Source organism: Mirounga angustirostris, unplaced genomic scaffold, assembly GCF_029215605.1.
Source record: "Mirounga angustirostris isolate CCGP_5_RB_7025 unplaced genomic scaffold, mMirAng1.0.hap1 SCAF_2, whole genome shotgun sequence".
NCBI classification, from domain to species: Eukaryota; Metazoa; Chordata; class Mammalia; order Carnivora; family Phocidae; genus Mirounga; species Mirounga angustirostris.
Window position 1 is genome coordinate 73,746,592 of NW_026991710.1, and position 22,693 is coordinate 73,769,284.

The 22,693-nt window shown below is 37.9% G+C and overlaps 1 protein-coding gene across 11 annotated transcripts in view; it reads left to right on the forward strand.

Annotated features, from left to right (window-relative positions):
* CCSER1 (coiled-coil serine rich protein 1) overlaps window positions 1-22,693 on the forward strand; it is a 1,348,832-nt gene that overhangs the window by 1,018,904 nt on the left and 307,235 nt on the right. The gene's annotated exons all lie outside the window — the stretch shown is intronic.

The following is a 22,693-nucleotide window of genomic DNA, read 5'->3' on the forward strand; positions in this document are numbered from 1 at the left end:
GCTGAAGCCCCAATCCTCCTAAACTGTACCTGGCATAGAGAAGCACACAAAATGTGTGTTCAGTAAATCAGTGCCTAGTCAGAAATAGTCTCCTTTTTTATTACCTCCTTATAGTACTTCATATATCCTAGCTGTTTTAATGTTATTTTTGCCATTTTGTTATTTTGTTATTTTTGTTACTATTTTTTATACTAGGTTAGAAGAGAAGATTTTCATCATTTATTCTGTACCTGTCATAGTGCATTACATGTAGCAGGCATGCTCTGGGAATTTTATCCCAAACAAATATTCGTAAGGAATATTACAAGATTGTACAGTATTAGAGATTTACTGATTTATCCATTTATTTTCTCCATTAATCTTAAACAAACAAAAAAAGCAAGTTAACATAGAGCTACTCTCATGTAGTGGTAGTGATTAATAAATAGATGTGTGATTTCAGTTTCATAAAGTCCAACTTTCCTATATGATCCTGTAGAAGTGCATGGAAGAGTGCATGAGAACTTTATTTTTAAAAAACTCTTGTAAAAGTACCATAGCTTCCTTTCTTGAATTTTCTTCATTGCCTTTTTTTATTCTTATGTTAATCCCCATACATTACATCATTAGTTTTAGATGAAGTGTTCCATGATTCATTGTTTGTGCATAACACCCAGTGCTCCATGCAGAATGTGCCCTCCTCAATACCCACCACCAGGCTAACCCATCCTGCCACCCCCCTCCCCTCTAGAACCCTCAGTTTGTTTTTCAGAGTCCATCGTCTCTCATGGTTCGTCTACCCCTCCGATTTCCCCCGCTTCATTCTTCCCCTCCCGCTACCTTCTTCTTCTTCTTTTTTTTTCTTAACATATATTGCATTATTTGTTTCAGAGGTACAGATCTGAGATTCAACAGTCTTGCACAATTCACAGCGCTTACCAGAGCACATACCCTCCCCAGTGTCTATCACCCAGTCACCCCATCCCTCCCACCCCACCCCCCACTCCAGCAACCCTCAGTTTGTTTCCTGCAATTAAGAATTCCTCATATCAGTGAGATCATATGATACATGTCTTTCTCTGTTTGACTTATTTTACTCAACATAATACCCTCCAGTTCCATCCACATCGTTGCAAATGGCAAGATCTCATTCCTTTTGATGGCTGCATAATATTCCATTGCATGTATATACCACATCTTCTTTATCCATTCATCTGTCGATGGACATCTTGGCTCTTTCCACAGTTTGGCTATTGTGGACATTGCTGCTATAAACATCAGGGTGCACGTACCCTTTCGGATCCCTACTTTTGTATCTTTGGGGTAAATACCAAGTAGTGCAATTGCTGGATCATATGGTAGCTCTATTTTCAACTTTTTGAGGAACCTCCATACTGTTTGCCAGAGTGGCTGCACCAGCTTGCATTCCCACCAACAGTGTAGCAGGGTTCCCCTTTCTCTGCATCCCTGCCAACATCTGTCATTTCCTGACTTGTTAATTTTAGCCATTCTGACTGGTGTGAGGTGGTATCTCATTGAGGTTTTGATATGGATTTCCCTGATGCTGAGCGATATTGAGCACTTTTTCATGTGTCTGTTGGCCATTTGGATGTCTTCTTTGGAAAAATATCTGTTCATGTCTTCTGCCCATTTCTTGATTGGATTCTTTGTTCTTTGGGTGTTGAGTTTGATGAGTTCTTTATAGATTTTGGATACTAGCCCTTTATCTGATATGTCATTGCCTTTAAAATGTTATAGGTCAATCATTCCCAAAATACTTTTAAATGTTTTTCTATTTTGGAATAATTCCAATATTTGATTGGAAGTAGCATATTATAGGATCTTTAAAACCAAGATACATTACTAAGTAATACAAAAATAAGATTTTAATTTCTATTTACCTCGTTATAAAACTGTATCGAGGGGTGCCTGCATGGCTCAATCGGTTAAGTGTCCATCTCTTGATTTTTGTTCAGGTCATGATCTCAGGGACCTGCCGTTGAGCCCCATATCAGGCTCTGTGCTCAGCACAGAGTCAGCTTGAGATTCTCTCTCTCCTCTCCTTCTGCCCCTCCCTGCTGCTGGTGGGTACGCATGCTCTCTCTCTCTCAAATAAATAAATAAAAATCTAAACAAAACAAAACAAAACAAAAAACTGTATTGAACTTCGTGGAATTTTTTTAAGACCCCCCAGGCAGAAAGATAAGTTAAGCAGTGATACCAATGTTGATATTAACAAGGCTTCTAGAATGTTAATGTTCATATTAATAAGTACTCTAGAAGTACTCTGGCACAGTTTCTGGAACCGGACATCCGAGTTTGATGGCTTCCTCTATTGTTTACTTTTCTGACTCAGTTTCTTCACATAAAAAAAGTAATATAACAAAAATATTTAACTCAAAGATTTTTTATGGCCATAGAATGTGTTTGTATATGTAAAGAACTTAGGAAAGTGTCTCACATGACAGACCTACATGTCTGCTAACTTTATCATCATTATTGGGGGAATGTCACAGTTGATAGTGATTTTTCAGAAGTTCAAGTGTCTAAACATCAGCCAGCAGAATGATAAACTCCTTTTAGCACTTCCAGAGCAGATTCATCACTCATAAGGAGACAGATTCACAAAAAAATGAGCTCATGAGATTGATGTATAAATTCAGAATTCTGATTTATCCACATGCAGTAAGAATGCTAACTGTACTAGAGAAGCAGATAAATTATCCAACCTTGTCTCCATGTGGATGGCACAGAGGAAGCCAAATTATGATCAAAATGGCTTAGTGGGAATGTGAATTAAAGAAGGAATCAGTTGTTTGATTTTGATGTTAAGTGGTATTATACTAAAGAATAAGCCTGCCAGGCAGAATTCTTGGAACTAAACATCCTTTCCCTAGAAGAATTTCAGTTTACCCCCGTGCTATGCTTCTTGGGCTAAACAAACTCCCTTCTAGGTAACACAGCTTTTAGTAAGTCAATCATAATATATTCCTAAAAGCCTAGAAATACTTTTTGTCACTTTATGGAGACTTTTCACTATTTCAGCATAGCTATACATCTTAAGAGAGAAATCTTATTTCACTATAAGTTCTTATGCAGGTAAAAGTATCGCTGTAGCCCCCAATACTAACACCATTTATTATGGATAACGTGATGAAAAGCGTTATTGCTAAAAACATACAATAAAAGGAAGTATTGGTATATGCTTAGGAATATTATGTTAGAGAAAACAACCTCTTATTAGCTTTTATTTTAGTCTAATAAATTTTGACATGTCTCAAAGTAGCTCACTGATGCAGTGGAATTAACAAAAGACAAATATATGTTTCATTAAAAAAATAAATAAACTTCATGCAATAATTATGCCTAAGATTTTTTAACATTAAACTAAGCTCAACATGAAAAGTGCTTTTTTTAAAAAATATTTATGGTTCAACTTGCCTACTCTGTTTGAATTATGTAGATTCAATAAGTTTAATTACACTCATGCATGCACATGCACACATAGACATATGCACACATTTCTGCACATCTTGAACCATATTCTAATGTAAAGCAGGTGGCCAAGCATATTTACTCCAAAGAGGCTAAATGGACTCTTAAAAATAAACCGGGGCGCCTGGGTGGCTCAGTTGTTAAGCATCTGCCTTTGGCTCAGGTCATGATCCCAGGGTCCTGCAGTCGAGCCCCGCATCGGGCACCCTGCTTGGAGGAGAGCCTGCTTCTCCCTCTCCCACTCCCCCTGCTTGTGTTCTCTCTCTCTCGCTGTCTCTCTCTCTCTGTCAAAATAAATAAATAAAATCTTTAAAAAAATTAAAAAAAAAAGTTTTGCCAAAAAAAATTTTATAAAGAATAAAAAAACTCTAGAGATCTGCTCTAAAATATTGTACCTGTGGTCAACAATAGCATATAGTACACTTAAATATTTTTTAAGAAGTAGATCTCATAGCAACTGTTTTTTTTATTATGTTAATCACCATACATCATTAATTTTTGATGTAGTGTTCCATGATTCACTGTTTGCTCATAACACCCAGTGCTCCATTCAATACGTGCCCTCTTTAATACCCATCACCAAGCTAATCCATTCCCTCACCCCCCTCCCCTCTAGAACCCTCAGTTTGTTTCTCAGAGTCCATAGTCTCTCATGGTTCGTCTCCACCTCCAATTTCCCCCCCTTCATTTCTCCCTTCCTACTATCTTCTTCTTCTTCTTCTTTTTTTTTTTTTAACATATAATGTATTGTTTCTGAGGTACAGGTCTGTGATTCAACAGTGTTACACAATTCACAGCACTCACCATAGCATATACCCTCCCCAGTGTCACCCAGCCACCCCATCCCTCCCACCCCACCACTCCAGCAACCCTCAGTTTGTTTCCTGAGATGAAGAATTCCTCATATCAGTGAGGTCATATGATACATGTCTTTCTCTGATTGATTTATTTCGCTCAGCATAATACCCTCCAGTTCCATCCACATCATTGCAAATGTCAAGATTTCATTCCTTTGATGGTGGCATAATATTTCATTGTATATATATACCACATCTTCTTTATCCATTCATCTGTCGATGGACATCTCGGCTCTTAATAGTTTGGCTATAGTGGACATTGCTGCTATAAACATTGGGGTGCATGTGCCCCTTAGGATCCCTACATTTGTATCTTTGGGGTAAATATCCAGTAGTACAGTTGCTGGGTCATAGGGTGCTCTATTGTCAACTTTTTGAGGAACCTCCATACTGTTTTCCAGAGTAGCTGCACCAGCTTGCATTCCCACCAACAGTGTAGCAGGGTTCCCCTTTCTCCGCATCCTCTCCAACATCTGTCATTTCCTGACTTGTTAATTTTAGCCATTCTGACTGGTGTGAGGTGGTATCTAATTGAGGTTTTGATTTGGATTTCCCTGATGCCGAGCGATGTTGAGCACTTTTTCATGTGTCTGTTGGCCATTTGGATGTCTTCTTTGGAAAAATGTCTGTTCATGTCTTCTGACCATTTTTTGATTGGATCATTTGTTCTTTGGGAGTTGAGTTTGATAAGTTCTTTATAGATTTTGGATCCTTTTATCCGATATGTCATTTGCAAATATCTTCTCCCATTCTGTCGGTTGTCTTTTGGTTTTGTTGACTGTTTCTTTTGCTGTGCAAAAGCTTTTTATCTTGATGAAGTCCCAATAGTTCAGTTTTGCTCTTGCTTCCCTTGCCTTTGGCGATGTTTCTAGGAAGAAGTCGCTGCAGCTGAGGTCGAAGAGGTTGCTGCCTCTGTTCTCCTCTAGGATTTTGATGGACTCCTGTCTCACATTGAGGTCTTTCAACCATTTGGAGTCTATTTTTGTGTGGGGTGTAAGGAAATGGTCCAGTTTCATTCTTCTGCATGTGGCTGTCCAATTTTCCCAACACCATTTGTTGAAGAGACAGTCTTTTTTCCATTGGACATTCTTTCCTGCTTTGTCGAAGATTCGTTGACCATAGAGTTGAGGGTCCATTTCTGGGCTCTTTATTCTGTTCCATTGATCTATGTGTCTGTTTTTGTGCCAGTACCATACTGTCTTGATGATGACAGTTTTGTAATAGAGCTTGAAGTCTGGAATTGTGATGCCACCAGCTTTGCTTTTCTTTTTCATATTCCTCTGGCTATTTGGGGTCTTTTCTGGTTCCATACAAATTTTAGGATTATTTGTTCCATTTCTTTGAAAAAAGTGGATGGTATTTTGATAGGGATTGCATTAAATGTGTAGATTGCTCTAGGTAGCATTGACATCTTCACAATATTTTTTCTTCCAATCCATGAGCATGGAACGTTTTTCCATTTCTTTGTGTCTTCCTTAATTTCTTTCATGAGTATTTTATAGTTTTCTGAATACAGATTCTTTGCCTCTTTGGTTAGATTTATTCCTAGGTATCTTAAGGTTTTGGGTGCAATTGTACATGGGATTGACTCCTTAATTTCTTTCTTCTGTCTTGTTGTGGGTGTATAGGAATGCCACTGTTTTCTGTGCATTGATTTTATATCCTGCCACTTTACTGAATTCCTATATGAGTTCTAGCAGTTTTGGGGGGGAGTCTTTTGGGTTTTCCACATAAATTATCATATCATCTGCAAAGAGTGAGAGTTTGACTTCTTTGCTGATTTGGATGCCTTTTATTTTTTTTCATTTTCTGATTGCTGTGGCTAGGACTTCTAGTACTATGTTGAATAGCAGTGGTGATAGTGGATATCCCTGCCGTGTTCCTGACCTTAGGGGGAAAGCTCTCAGTTTTTCCCCATTGAGAATGATATCCACTGTGGATTTTTCATAGATGGCTTTTATGATATTGAGGTATGTACACTCTATCCCTATACTCTGAAGAGTTTTGATCAAGAAAGGATGCTGTACTTTGTCAAATGCTTTTTCTGCATCTATTGAGAGGACCATATGGTTCTTGTTCTTTCTTTTATTAATGTATTATATCACATTGATTGATTTGTGGATGTTGAACCAACCTTGCAGCGCAGGTATAAATCCCACTTGGTCATGGTGAATAAGTCTTTTAATGGACTGTTGGATCCTATTGGCTAGTATTTTGGTGAGAATTTTTGCATCCATGTTCATCAAGGATATTGGTCTGTAATTCTCCTTTTTGATGCGGTTTTGTCTGGTTTGGGGATCAAGGTAATGGTGGCCTCATAAAACGAGTTTGGAAGTTTTCCTTCCACTTGTATTTTTTGAAAAAGTTTCAGAAGAATAGGTATTAATTCTTCTTTAAATGTTTGGTAGAATTCCCCTGGGAAGCCATCTGGCCCTGGACTCTTGTTTTTTGGGAGATTTTTGATTACTGCTTCAATTTCCTTAGTGGTTATAGGCCTGTTCAGGTTTTCTGTTTCTTCCTGGTTCAGTTTTGGTAGTTGATACATCTCTAGGAATGCATCCATTTCTTCCAGATTATCTAATTTGCTGGCATAGAGTTGCTCATAATATGTTCTTATAATTGTTTGTATTTCTTTGGTGTTGGTTGTGATCTCTCCTCTTTCATTCATGATTTTATTTATTTGGGTCCTTTCTCTTTTCTTTTTGATAAGTCTGGCCAGGGGTTTATCAATCTTATTAATTCTTTCAAAGAACCAGCTCCTAGTTTTGTTGATCTGTTCTACTGTTCTTTTGGTTTCTATTTCATTGATTTCTGCTCTGATCTTTATTATTTCTCTTCTCCTGCTGGGTTTAGGCTTTATTTGCTGTTCTTTCTCCAGCTCCTTTAGGTGTAGAGTTAGGTTGTGTATTTGAGACCTTTCTTGTTTCTTGAGAAAGGCTTGTATTGCTGTATACTTTCCTCTTAGGACTGCCTTTGCTGCATCCCAAAGATTTTGAACAGTTGTGTTTTCATTTTCATTGGTTTCCATGAATTTTTTTAATTCTTCTTTAATTTCCTGGTTGACCCATTCATTCTTTAGTAGGATGCTGTTTAGCATCCATGTATTTGAGTTCTTTCTGACTTTCCTCTTGTGATTGAGTTCTAGCTTGAAAGCACTGTGGCCTGAAAATAGGCAGGGAATGATCCCAATCTATTGGTACCGTTTGAGACCTGTTTTGTGACCTAGGAGGTGATCTATTCTGGAGAATGTTCCATGGGCACTAGAGAAGAATGTGTATTCCATTGCTTTGGGATAGAATGTTCTGAATGTATCTGTGAAGTCCATTTGGTCCAGTGTGTCATTTAAAGTCTTCATTTCCTTGTTGATCTTTTGCTTAGATGATCTGTCCATTTCAGTGAGTGGGGTGTTAAAGTCCCCCACTATTATTGTATTGTTGTCAATGTGTTTCTTTGCTTTTGTTATTAATTGGCTCATATAATTGGCTGCTCCCATGTTAGGGGCATAGATATTTATAATTCTTAGATCTTCCCTTTAAGTATGATGTAGTGTCTTTCCTCATCTCTTATTACAGTCTTTGGTTGAAAATCTAATTTGTCTGATATAAGGATTGCCACCCCAGCTTTCTTTTGGTGTCCATTAGCATGGTAAATGGTTTACTACCCCTTCACTTTCAATCTGGAGGTGTTTTTGGGTCTAAAGTGAGTCTCTTGCTGACAGCATATTGATGGGTCTTGTTTTTTTTTTTTTTTTTTCCCCAATCTGATACCCTGTGTCTTTTGATTGGGGCATTTAGCCCATTTACATTCTGGGTAACTATTGAAAGATAGGAATTTAGTGCCATTGTATTGCCTATAAGGTGACTGTTACTGTATACTGTCTGTGTTCCTTTCTGGTCTATGTTACTTTTAGGGTCTCTCTTTGCTTAGAGGACCCCTTTCAATATTTCTTGTAGGGCTGGTTTCGTGTTTGCAAATTCCTTTAGTTTTTGTTTGTCCTGGAAGCTTTTTATCTCTCCTTCTATTTTCAATGACAGCCTAGCTGGATATAGTATTCTTGGCTGCATATTTTTCTCATTTAGTGCTCTGAAAATATCATGCCAGTCCTTTCTGGCCTGCTGGGTCTCTGTGGATAGTTCTGTTGCCAGTCTAATGTTTCTCCCTTTTTAGGTTACAGATCCCTTGTCCCAAGCTGCTTTCAGGATTTTCTCTTTGTCTCTGAGACTCGTAAGTTTTCCTATTAGATGTTGGGGTGTTGACCTGTTTTTATTGATTTTTAGGGGGGTTCTCTGTGCATCCTGGATTTTGATGCCTGTTTCCTTCCCCAAATTAGGGAAGTTCTCTGCTATAATTTGCTCCAATATACCTTCTGCCCCTCTCTCTCTTTCTTCTTCTTCTGGGATCCCAATTATTCTAATATTGTTTCGTCTTATGGTATCGCTTATCTCTCGAATTCTGCCCTCGTGATCCAGTAGTTGTTTATCTCTCTTTTTCTCAGCTTCTTTATTTTCCACCATTTGGTCTTCTATATCACTAATTCTCTCTTCTGCCTCATTTATCCTAGCAGAGCCTCCATTTTTTATTGCACCTCGTTAATAGCCTTTTTGATTTTGACTTTGTTAGATTTTAGTTCTTTGATTTCTCCAGAGAAAGCGTTTCTCTAATATCTTCCATGCTTTTTTCAAGCCCAGCTAGTATCTTAATAATCATCATTCTGAACTCTAGTTCTGACATCTTACTAATATCCATATTGATTAGGTGCCTGGCAGTCAGTACTGCCTCTTGTTTTTGTTTTTGTTTTTTTTTGAGGTGATTTTTTCCATCTTGTCATTTTGTCCAGAGGAGAATAGATGAATGAGAGAATAAAATGGTAACAGGGTAACAAGACCCCAGAAAAATATGCGCTAAACAAATCAGAAGAGATCTTCCAGAAAGTGGTCCCTTTTCTTTCTTTTTTTTTTTTTTTTAAGATTTTATTTATTTATTTGAGAGAGAGAGAAAGAGAGAGAGCACATGAGAGGGGGGAGGGTCAGAGGGAGAAGCAGGCCCCCTGCCGAGCAGGGAGCCCGATGCGGGACTCGATCCCGGGACTCCGGGATCATGACCTGAGCCGAAGGCAGTCGCCCAACCAACTGAGCCACCCAGGCACCCAGTGGTCCCTTTTCTATTCAGAGTCACTGCTATTCTTTTCTTCAATCTGTTGTTGAGTTCTAAGGTGTTCAAAATGGTTTGATCCCTATCTAGCTGAATTCCTGGGACCAGATGAAATTTAGGTCTCCTACTCCTCCATCTCCATCTTGTTCCTCCCCCACATAGTAAGTGTTTTTACCATAATAAATTAAAATTTAAAAAAATAGAGCACATAATAAAAATAAACTTTTTTTGTGCTGTAACCTCACAGTGTACTTAGATTTAGATTTGGATATTTGTGAAGAAAACATTCAACTTACTCTGAATAGAATGGTTCACCTTAGTATTAAATGCCCACTGTGAAAAATGCAAATGTTTCTTCTGTATGAGCTGCAAATGTTCCAAGAGACCACAAGTAAAATATTTAGTGCTAACTTTAAGATGGAAATATGTCTTCCTTATTGAGCTATAACTTTACTCTGAGAAAAATTTCTGGGAAGAAACGATTTATTTTAATATTTCCACATTTAACTGGTGGTTGTTCATAATTAAGGATCTTGCTTTACTAAGGCATCATTTTCCAAAAGAAAAAGAGGAAAGACATAGGTAAGATTATCTGTGGGAAGTAAGACACGATGCCTACTATTTTAAACTACATAAATGTGTATTATCACCTTATTTTACCCTGGACAAATGCTATGCTTTTTTGATTTAATTTTACCACTATAGATGTCAGTAATTCATTTGGAATCATCTGAGTAGAAATATAATTTCTCATAATGTGTGTGAAGGGCAAAGGGATATCGTACACAAATTGTAATGCACTAGAGACTACTTAAGATAATCCTTTTAAAAAAATTAAGATAGCTAATATTTTGTGTGCAATAAGCTGACATAAATCATAATTTAAAACAGTTCTGTCAGCAATATTTCCTGGCTCTATCCATGGGACAGGACATTATCTCCCTGGGAGAGGATCTCAACTCTTTCCCAATGCTATGCTTCCTGGATTAAGCAAAATCCCTTCTGCTTGGCACATGAAATTACATTATAGACAAGTTGAGATAATATTAATATTTAATAACTTGCATTTGTAAAGCACTTTAGTTTTTTAAACTGGTTTCTTATATAACAGTTGACTAATTGTCCTAGCAATCCTATGACACAAAATCGGTATTATAATCCTTGTGTTTAAGGTGAAGTTGTTGAAGCTCAAGGAGATTGTTTCATATGACACAAATAATTTGTTGTAGATATAAGTGATTGACCTCAAATTTATTCATTGACTACTTAGTATATGTCAGGCCCTACGATATGCAAAAACAAATTCATGGTGCTTATTTATATAGTTCTTACTTAAAACCAGACAATAAGTGCTTTACAAATATAATTCATTTAATTAATTTACAGGTGAGAAAATGAGGCAGAGAGAGGTTTAGTTGTCTAGGATCGCCAGTGTATTGATAGGTAGAGCCAGGATAAGAACCCATGTGTCCTCAATTGCAATACTATGTTTCTTGTCTATAAAACAGGAGCCTGAAAGCTATTACTCAAAATGTTTTAAAATCTCAAAATAGGATGCAAATGAAATCTAAATTAAACTTGCTACAAAACAACTGTACATTGTAAGTGAGAAAGAGGTTTGGGAAAGGGAAGAAAAAAACTTTTTAAAAGAAATTTTATAAATTAAAATGAGGATAATTGAAAAAAACAGTATGATTAAAAATAGTCTAGATAGAAGCAGTATTCAAAAGCATCGTGATGGAAGTAAAATACTACATATTAATGTTATCGTAAAGATACATATTCAAGGGACTCAGTAAATTCATTGGCCTGTTCCTTTCTTTAAAAACAAAAACAGTTTCATGTTTTGTTTTAATTAAATCTTTTGTATTGGGATGAAATGGGACACATATTTGTTCTCAAAGCATTTATGTGAGTTTTCTGACATTTCTCTTCCTTGTAGTCCTCAAAGGACTGTGCTATTCAAGAAAGAATATGAGCTCATACAAACATGATCAAGACCTTGGTATTACAAAAGAGTGTGTTCAACTTAGAAGCACTTGGGAAAGGAAGCAGTTACAAGATTAAAAACAACAACAAAAAAATAAGGGTTGTTGAGCATTAAATATGTTTATAGTTTCATGTATACAGTTTGTCAGATTCACATGGGCACTGACTTCAAAATTAATTCAGTTTACAACAGGATTGAGTTCTAGAGTTGCTGTAGATGTATAGCTGAATGCTTATGACCTCAGATCCTATATACAGTTACTTTAATCACCTTGGTCAGCTTACATTCATCTTAAAAATAACAGCACAATAAATAAACTTGAAGAGTTTGAAAAATATGCAGTAGAAAAGCTTGGAGAGAAAGAGGTCAATAATTATCCAAAAGCCTAATACACTATTCTATTAATCCCCCCCTCCCCCCCCCAGTATACACATATACCCTCTGCATGAGCTGGGGAAAGAAAAATAGAGTTCTTCCTACCTTGCTGGAATTAATCATACAAGTAATAACTACCAATTGTATAGGTTTTGTATTAATCCTCTCAAACATTCCATAAGGGGATAATTGCTAGTATCTCACTGTGTAGATGAAGCAACCAAGCCTTGGAGTGATGAGTTTGCTGAGATAAGACTCCACTGTTTGATTTCAAACATGTGCTCTAAACTATTAAACTATGGAAATAGGTCCCTTGTTAAAAACCAGTGTTCAAAACTGTTGTCGTTCACGGTCCTACTTCATGGTTCATGCTTTGAGTCTTTTTATGGCGTTGTCCAAAAGACTCTCAAGTGATACCTTGTCAACTTTTGCTAAATGTTAGAATGTACCTGGGAAGTTTTAAAAAATCCCCATGCCTGTATCTACACCCTGTACCAGTTAAATTCACAATCACTGGAAATGGCACTCAGGCATACATATTTGTATTTTGTAATTTTCCAGGTGATTCAAAATATAGACAGACTTGAGAACTGGGTATTCTGGATAGCTCACTCCCTTCCTTTAGTGCTTATGTAGTCTTTACCTCACACCAACAACCAGTCTCTACCCAAACACTTCTGTTAATGGCTTTGACTGTCAATAAAATTCTTAGGTTAATTCAAAATTCTTCCATCTTTTGGTGCTAGTCCTGCCTTATTGGGATAATACAATTTTTTATCTGTTTATAGTTCCCTGAGTTTTCTCTTCTCCAAGATAACCTTTTTATTCCTTTTAATTACTTGTCTTATGACATGATTTCTAATCTTCTGATTTATTCTCTAGGATAAACTAGTTGTCAGTGTGACATCTGGGAAAGAACTTGGATTCTGGAGTCACAATACCTTTAGTTTACATTCCATATCTGCTACTAATTAATCTTGTAAACTTGAACAAGTTACTGAATTTTCTCAGTTTCCCTTCTGCCACAAATAATGCAACTTCATGTAACTTTTATGAATATAAAATGAGTTATATAGAGTAGGAATAAAACTATCAGAAATTCTGAGCACTGAAAATCATAGTGTCTTATGATGGTCCACTTCACTCCCCACATAAATAATTCAAATGAAAATAACACTAACTCAGAGCACAGGAACAAAGAACCCAATTCAGTTCGAGTTTTTTTTTTTTTTTCCTCCACTGGTGGCTATGTAAATTTTTTAAATTATTAAACAGGAAGTATACAATTTGTTAAATGTATATGGTCATTTCTTTCTACTTTTATTTTACTGTTGTTCCAAAGATATGCATAGCCAGTCCTGACTCTATAGTGCTAAAGTGCTTGAAGATGACTCTGCTTAGTAGATTTGAGTGGAGGGCAGACATGTATGACTTTCAGTTCTACAAGTCTACAAACTCCCCTTTCCTGATTTGTAAAATGAAGATAATATTTGCCTGGGAAAATTATTGTGAAGATCTCAGAGGATTAAAATCAATGATGTATAAGAAGTGCTTATAAGTGATCAAAACCAGTAAATATAATATGGTGGCTAAGAGCGTGGGCTCTGATGCGGAGCTATGTAGGTTCAAATCTGAGCTTAGAGTTTGCTGACTCTAAAAACCTGGGAAAATTATGTAATATCTGGTCTCAGTTTCCTTCTTAGAAAATGGGGATAAAAATATCGCCTAGTAAGGTTTTGTAAGTTTTTAAATAATTAATTCTATTAATATGTTTAATACAAAAGAAGGACTCGATTTGTATTAACTATTATTATTAAAATAATACTTTGTATTAGGCATGGACATTTCTGGCACTTGGTAGACATTGAAGGTAGAGTGATATAATTTTCTTTTCTTTTTAAGTGAGATATCCATACTTGAACACATTACTGAAATATAGGACAATATCTGCATGTTGTAGGTACTCAGTGAATATATGCTGAAGAATAAACAAGTGAAGGTGGTCTGACCACAAAGTATAAAAGGGATTATAACTTTTATAACTTTCTTCACTGTAAGTATAGACTGATTGTTCTGATTAGTGTAACCTAAAAATAGATTATTTCATTCTCTCCAAATGACCTAAATTCCAATTAAATTTAAATTTTTGTTTTAAATTAGAAACCTCTTCACTTATCTTTTGTGATTTTCTAGTCATATTTATGGTATTCTTAATATGCCTAAATAGGACAAAACTGTAATAGAAAACTTTAAAAACATTTCTAATCTAACTCACCATGATGTAACAGTATGATATTACATTTCAATCCCTGTGACTCAAGCTTGAGACACTTATTACCTGAAAAAAACAAATGGAGACACTTAATTTCTCATTTTAGCTCAGCTTAGTATGACCTGAATCCCTTTACCTTCAAAGTCATCCTCTCTAGCAACTATTAACACCTATACCTTTTCCAAGTCATTTAAACACTCTGGGCCTTAGCATTATTGTCTGTTAAATGGGAATAATGTAGGGACACCTGGGTCATCAGTCAGTTAAGCGTCTGCCTTCAGCTCAGGTCATGATCTCAGGGTCCTGGGATCAAGCCCCTCACCAGGTTCCCTGCTCAGTGAGGAGTCTGCTTCTCCTTCTCCCTCTGCCTCTCCCCCCACCCCCCACACTAGTTCTCTCTCTCTCTCAAATAAATAAATAAAATCTTTTTAAAAAATGGGAATAATGTTACTTAGCTTGTAAAGATTTTTTAAGAAACAAATGAAGTGGTTGGGCGCCTGGGTGGCTCAGTTGGTTAAGCGAGTGCCTTCAGCTCAGGTCATGATCCTGGAGTCCCTGGATCGAGTCCCGCATCGGGCTCCCTGCTCGGCAGGGAGTCTGCTTCTCCCTCTGACCCTCCCCCCTCTCATGTGCTCTCTCTCTTTCTCTCTCTCTCAAATAAATAAATAAAATCTTTAAAAAAAAAAGAAACAAATGAAGTGGCATATGTGAAACTATCCTGAAATATACAATAAAATACATATATGACAGCTACATGTATGTGTTTGTGTGTATGTATATATATGTATGCATATATGTATGTATACATATATATATGAAGAGAGAGGGACAGAATTAAATTTGCTGCTTGTTTAAGCACATCCTGGACAAAAGGCAGTCAAAGTAGCTGTGCCTAAAGTTCAGAGACTTGCCTCAATAATTTGAGCATTCTGACAGTGTCTATTTTAGAATGCTTTTTTGCTGGAAATAAAACTGATGTGAGAATAAATTGCTTGCATTTTCTCCTTGCAAAAGGTCAGAAGAGGTTAATTTTAATTATGATATTCTGCACTTACATTTTTACAGTCTATTGCCAAATTTTAAAATTCAAGTTTATACATTTCATCTGCCTAAGATCTAAAATTATTGATTTTCCTAAATATATATCACTTGAAAGTTATATTACAAAATAAGCACCCAGACTGCAAACTATTTCAGAGGACACGGAGCCTGTGAAATAACTGACCTACATTGTCCTAGCTGTTATCCTAGTGCACATCTCTGACAGAGTCCCTTAGCTACCTAACTTTGCTTCTACTTTTCTACTTTATAAGCCAAGATGTCATTTGCTATATGTCAAAATGGTGCTAAATATTAGGCATTAGATTTGAAAACTAATGTCTCTAAGAAGAGAATAGAAAACTTGGAATAGTTTAGTCTGAAAAGCAAAATTTGGTAGAAAAATAATGATAATGATCATAAAAATTAGAAAACCTTTTTAAAATAAATAAATACTGGAAAAATTCTCCTGATTCCACTCTCTGAGTTTCTCAAAATAAAAGCTACCTTTGTTGTTACCTTAATATATATAAAATAGAGCATGATAATATATTTTTAAAAAGTCTGTGCTCTTTGTCAAAATAGAAGGACTACTGGAGATCCTGTCCAACGTGATCCATTTCACAAGAATATTGATTATTTCCAGGGCGCCTGGGTGGCTCAGTCGTTAAGCGTCTGCCTTCGGCTCAGGTCATGATCCCGGGGTTCCAGGATCGAGTCCCACATCGGGCTCCCTGCTCGGCAGGAAGCCTGCTTCTCCCTCTCCCACTCCCCTTGCTTGTGTTCCTGCTCTCGCTATCTCTCTCTGTCAAATAAATAAAATCTTTAAAAAAAAAAAAGAATATTGGTTATTTCCAATATAGACTATATTTTTACTTTTAAAAATGTGGACAAATGAAGGAAACAGGGAAATAATTATACTACCATGTACCAAAACCATAATTATGCTTCCTGCTGACTTTTAACAAACCACCAGGATGAAGTGAAGGATGAAGCAAGAGAGTGAGTGGTAATTTTCCTAAAGCACATTTATATTGCATTTTATTATTTATTTATTTATTTATTTATTTATTTATTTATTTATTTGCTTTTTAAAAAAAAATTTATTATGTTAGTCACCATACATTACATCATTAGTTTTTGATGTAGTGACCCACGATCCATTGTTTTTGTATAACACCCAGTGCTCCATGCAGTACGTGCCCTCCTTAATACCCATCACTGGGCTAACCAATCCCCCCTCCCTCCTCCCCTCTAAAACCCTGTTTGTTTCTCAGGTCCATAGTCTCTCATGGTTCATCTCTCCCTCCAATTCCCGCCCCCCCATTTTTCCCTTCCTTCTCCTAATGTCCTCCATGTTATTCCTTATGTTCCACAAATAAGTGAAACCGTATGATAATTGACTTTCTCTGCTTGACTTATTTCACTTAGCATAATCTCCTCCAGTCCCATCCATGTTGATGTAAAAGTTGGGTATTCATCCTTTCTGATGGCTGAGTAATATTCCATTGTATATATGGACCACATCTTTTTTATCCATTCATCTGTTGAAGGGCATCTCGGCTCTTTCCACAGTTTGGCTATTGCGGACATTGCTGCTATAAACATTGGGGTGCATATGGCCCTTTTTTCACTACATCTGTGTCTTTGGGGTAAATACCCAGGAGTGTAATTGCTGGGTCATAGGGTAGCTCTATTTAAAAATTTTGAGGAACCTCCACACTGTTTTCCAAAGTGGCTGTACCAACTTGCATTCCCACCAACAGTGTAAGAGGGTTCCCCTTTCTCCACAACCTCTCCAACATTTGTTGTTTCTTTCCCTGTCCATTTTGGCCATTCTAACTGGTGTAAGGTGGTATCTCAGTGTGTGGTTTTGATTTGGATTTCCCTGATGGCTAATGATGATGAACCTTTTTTCATGTGTCTGTTAGCCATTTGTATGTCTTCTTCAGAGAAGTGTCTTTTCATATCTTCTGCCCACTTTTTGACTTGACTATTTGTTTTTTGGGTGTTGAGTTTGAGAAGTTCTTTATAGATCTTGGATACCAGCCCTTTATCTGTAGTGTCATTTGCAAATATCTTCTCCCATTCTGTGGGGTGCCTCTTTGTTTTGTTGACTGTTTCCTTTGCTGTGCAGAAGCTTTTTATCTTGATGAAGTCCCAAAAGTTCATTTTTGCTTTTGTTTCACTAGCTTTTGGAGACGTATCTTGAAAGAAGTTGCTGTGGGCGATGTCAAAGAGGTTACTGCCTATGTTCTCCTCTAGGATTTTGATGGATTCCTGTCTCACATTGAGGTCTTTCATCCACTTTGAGTTTATCTTTGTGAATGGTGTTAGAGAATGGTCGAGTTTCATTCTTCTGCATGTGGCTGTCCAATTTTCCCAGCACCATTTATTGAAGAGGCTGTCTTTTTTCATTGCATGTTTTTTCCTGCTTTGTCAAAGATTATTTGACCATAGAGTTGAGGGTCCATATCTGGGTTCTCTATTCTGTTCCATTGATCTGTATGTCTGTTTTTGTGCCAGTACCATGCTGTCTTGGTGATCACTGCTTTGTAATATAGCTTGAAATCGGGCAACGTGATGCCCCCAGCTTTGTTTTTCTTTTTCAACATCTCCTTGGCGATTCAGGGTCTTTTCTGATTCCATACAAATTTTAGGATTGTTTGTTCCAGCACTTTCAAAAATGTCATTGGAATTTTGATCGGGATGGCATTGAAAGTATAGATTGCTCTGGGTAGCTTAGACATTTTAACAATGTTTATCCTTCCGATCCATGAGCATGGAATATTTTTCCATCTTTTTGTGTCTTCTTCCATTTCTTTCATGAGTGTTTCATAGTTCCTAGAGTATAGGTCCTTTACCTCTTTGGTTAGGTTTATTCTGAGGTATCTTATGGGTTTTGGTGCTATTGTAAATGGAATCGTTTCTTTAATTTCTCTTTCTACAGTTGCATTGTTACTGTATAAGAAAGCAACTGATTTCTGTGCAGTGATTTTGTATCCTGCCACATTACTGAATTGCTGGATGAGTTCTAGTAATTTGGGGGTGGAGTCTTTTGGGTTTTCCACATAAAGTATCATGTCGTCTGCGAAAAGAGAGAGTTTGACTTCTTCATTGCCAATTTGTATACCTTTTATTTCTTTCTGTTGTCTGATTGCTGTTGCTAGGACTTCAAGTACTATGTTGAACAACAGTGGTAAGAGTGGGCACCCTTGACGTGTTCCTGATCTTAAGCGAAAGGCTCTCAGCTTTTCCCCATTGAGGATGATATTCACTGTGGGTTTTTCATAGATGGATTTTATGAGCTTGAGGAATGTTCCTTCTATCCCTATACTCTGGAGAGTTTTAATCAGGAAAGGATGTTGTATTTTGTCAAGTGCTTTTTCTGCATCAATTGAGAGGACCATATGGTTCTTCTCCCTCCTCTTATTAATGTGTTCTAACATATTGATTGATTTGCGAATGTTGAACCACCCTTGCATCCCGGGGATAAATCCCACTTGGTCGTGGTGGATAATCCTTTTAATGTATTGTTGGATCCTATTAGCTAGGATTTTGTTGAGGATTTTGGAATCCGTATTCATCAGGAATATCGGTCTGAAATTCTCCTGTTTGATGGGGTCTTTGCCTGGTTTGGGGATTAAGGTAATGCTGGCCTCATAGAATGAGTTTGGAAGTTTTCCTTCTGTTTCTATTTTTTGAAACAGCTTCAGTAGAATAGGTATTATTTCTTCTCTGAATGTTTGGTAGAATTCCCCAGGGAATCCATCAGGCCCTGGACTCTTGTTTTTTGGGAGGTTTTTGATCACTGCTTCAATCTTGTTACTGGTTATTGGCCTATTCAGGTTGTCAATTTCTTCTTGTTTCAGTCTTGGCAGCTATAGGTTTCCAGGAAGGCCTCCATTTCATCCAGATTGCTCAGTTTATTGGCATATAGTTGTTGATAATAATTTCTAATAATTGTTTCTATTTCCTTGGTGTTAGTGGTAATCTCTCCCCTTTCATTCATAATTTTATTAATTTGGGTCCTTTCTCTCTTCTTTTGGATAAGTCTGGCCAGTGGTTTATCAATCTTATTAATTCTTTCAAAGAACCAACTTCTAGTTTCATTAATCTGATCTACTGTGTTTCTGGTTTCTAATTCATTGATTTCTGCTCTAATTTTAATTATTTCTCTTCTAATGCGTGGCTTAGGCATCGTTTGTTGCTTTTTCTCTAGTTCTTTAAGATGTAGAGTTAGTTGGTGAATTCAGGATTTTTCTATTTTTTTGAGTGAGGCTTGGATGGCTATGTATTTCCCCCTTACGGCCACCTTTGCAGTATCCCATAGGTTTTGAACCGATGTGTTTTCATTCTCATTGATTTCCATGAATTGTTTAAGTTCTTCTTTGATTTCTTGGTTGACCCAAACATTCTTGAGCAGAGTGCTCTTTAGCTTCCAAGTATTTGAATTTCTGCCAAATTTTTTCTTGTGATTGAGTTCCAGTTTTAGAGCATTGTGGTCTGAGAATATGCAGGGAATAATCTCAGTCTTTTGGTATTGGTTGAGACCTGATTTGTGACCCAGTATATGGTCTATCTGGAGAAAGTTCCATGTGCGCTCGAGAAGAATGAGTATTCTATTGTTTTAGGGTGGAATGTTCTGTAAATATGTATGAGGTCCTTCTGGTCCAATGTATCATTCAAAGTTCTTGTTTCCTTGTTGATTTTCTGCTTAGATGATCTGTCCATTGCTGAGAGTGGAGTATTCAGGTCTCCTACAATTAACGTATTGTTATCAATATGACTCTTTATTTTGGTTAACAGTTGGCTTATGTAGATGGCTGCTCCCATGTTGGGGGCATAGATATTTACAATTGTTAGATTTTCTTGTTGGATAGACCCTTTAAGAATAATATAGTGTCCTTCTGTGTCTCTTATTACAGACTTTAGTTTAAAATCTAATTTGTCTGATATGAGAATTGCTACCCCAGCTTTCTTTTGAGGTCCGCTGGCATGGAAGATAGATCTCCATCCCTTCACTTTCAGTCTGGATGTCTCTTTAGGTTCAAAATGAGTCTCTTGTAGACAGCATATGGATGGTCCTGGCTTTTTATCCAATCTGCAACCCTGTGCCATTTTATGGGAGCATTTAGGCCATTCATGTTGAGAGTGATTATTGAAAGATATGAATTAATTGTCATCATGTTGCCTGTGAAGACGTTGTTTTTATAGATTGTCCCTGTAAATTTCTGTTGTAGATCACTCTTGGGGTCTTTCTCCTTTTATAGAACCCCCCTTAATATTTCTTGCAGGGCTGGCTTAGTGGTCACATATTCTTTCAACTTCTGCCGGTCATGGAAGCTCTGCATCTCTCCATCCATTCTAAATGAAAGCCTTGCCGGATAAAGTATTCTTGGCTGCATGTTCCTCTCATTTAGTACCCTGAATATGTCTTGACAGGCCTTTCTGGCTTGCCAGGTCTCTGTGGATAGGTCTGACGTTATTCTGATGTGCCTCCCTCTATATGTAAGGAATCTCTTCCCCCTAACTGCCCTGAAGATGGTTTCCTTTGTTCTAAGATTTGCAAGTTTTACTATTACATGCTGGGGTGTTGGCCTGTTTTCCTTGATCTTAGGAGGGGTCCTCTCTGCGTCTAGGACTCAAATGTTTGTTTCCTTCCCCAGATTAGGGAAGTTCTCAGCTATGATTTGCTCAAATACATCTTCTAGCCCTCTCTCTCTCTCTCCACTCCCTCCAGGATTCCAATGATTCTGACATTGGAACGCCTCATGGTGTCACTTATTTCTCTGATTCTATTTTCATGGATTCTGAGTTGTTTTTCCCTGGCCTCCTCTTTTCCCTTTTTATCTATTATACTGTCTTCCAGATCACTTATTCTCTCTTCTGTCTCAGTTACCCTAGCTGTTAGATTATCTAGATTGGATTGGATCTCATTGATAGCATTTTTAAGTTCTGCCAATTCACCTTTTATTTCTGCCCTTAGAGACTCTATGTTGCCATTAATTGATTTCTCCATTCTAGCCATTGTCTTCACAATTGCTAGCCTGAGTTCCATCTCTGACATCTTGGTTATATCTGCATCCATTTGTAAATCTGCAGCATAAGTCATAATCTCTGAGTCTTTTCTGTTTTGGGGGCTCCTCCTCCTAGTCATTCTGTTGATGGGTGTTTGAGGGAATGTATAGAGTCCAAATTATTGACCAGAACCCAAGCAAGATGCACCTGTTTTCTTGGGACTTTAGGGTTGCTGGCCTCTTGTTTTCCCAGCCTGTCTTCTGGGGGAGGGGCTGCCGTGCTGTTACTCAGGACACCCTGTTTGGGCGGAGTTGCCCTGCGCCCCTGTGGTGGGGGATGGGCTCAGTGGGAATCAGTCTTTGGGGCTTTTGTTCTCTGGCACCTTTCCCTGGCGGCTTTCCACGTCTCTTCCGCGAGTCAGAGCAGAAGAGACGGTTTCCAACCCTCTGCCTCAGAGCAGAGAGACCTCAGTCTGTTTTTCAGTGAGCTCTCCAGGCCACACCATCTCCGTTTCTGTCCTTGCTGCTATAAACTGCAGCGTCCTGGGTTGTGCGCCCCTCCGCAGCGCCCCCAGTCCTGCCTCCGGGTCGGGGCACGTCTCTGCCCTTTGTGCCTCTAAAACCGCCAGTCGCCCCCAGTTTGCGTGCGAGCGACTCCGCCGCTAGGGGTTCCCACCCCGGGGGTTGCAGTTCACCGGCGGGACACGGTGCACCGGGTTTTCGCCTCCGAGGCTACAGTTCGCGTGCCCGTGACCGCTCTGGGCTTCTGTCTGTGTGGCTGCGGTTCTAGTGTGCGCGACCCAGCCAGTCTGGTTTTCCACCCCAGGGGCTGCTCTAAAGTTCTTTCCCGAGGCTACCAGTCTGCGAGTCTGTGCCCGTCCGCAGCGCGCGAGGCTGTCACTCACCGGCGGTGCAGGATCCCCACGGCCCTGCACCCTCCCGCTGCTGTTTATCCTCCGATATCTGCCCGCAGAATCATGGCTCCCCTCTTCATACCTCAAAACCAACTGCCTAGGATATTGTTTGTAGAGATCCAGATCTTCTTACATCTCAGGCTGGTTTCGTGGGTGCTCAGAGTGGTCTGGAAGATATCCAGCTCAATTCCGGGGACCAGCTGAAATAGGGTCCCCTACTCCTCCGCCATCTTTCCCCCCTCCTATATTGCATTTTAGAATGTCTTCCTCAGGAGAACACAGATTATTTTTTATTAACAAAGAACTGTAAGGAAAAAGTGCTGCTCTCTTTGTGCCTTTTTTTTTTTTGAGAGTTTAAATGTTTCCTACAGTTTTATTACTTTAATACATAATAGAAAAAGTTACTTGCACAGTGAGTTGTGATTGTAGTTAACATTATGTAGTTTGTAATCTTTCTAGTTTCTAATATTTTAAGGCTAGAAAATTTTCTCAACAGTAAATGGCTTTGTCTTACAGTTTATCTAAAATCATTCTAAATTAGCTTATCCTTTAATAAATAGAACATTTTCTGAAAAGAATTACCCCACTGTTCTCTCATGCTT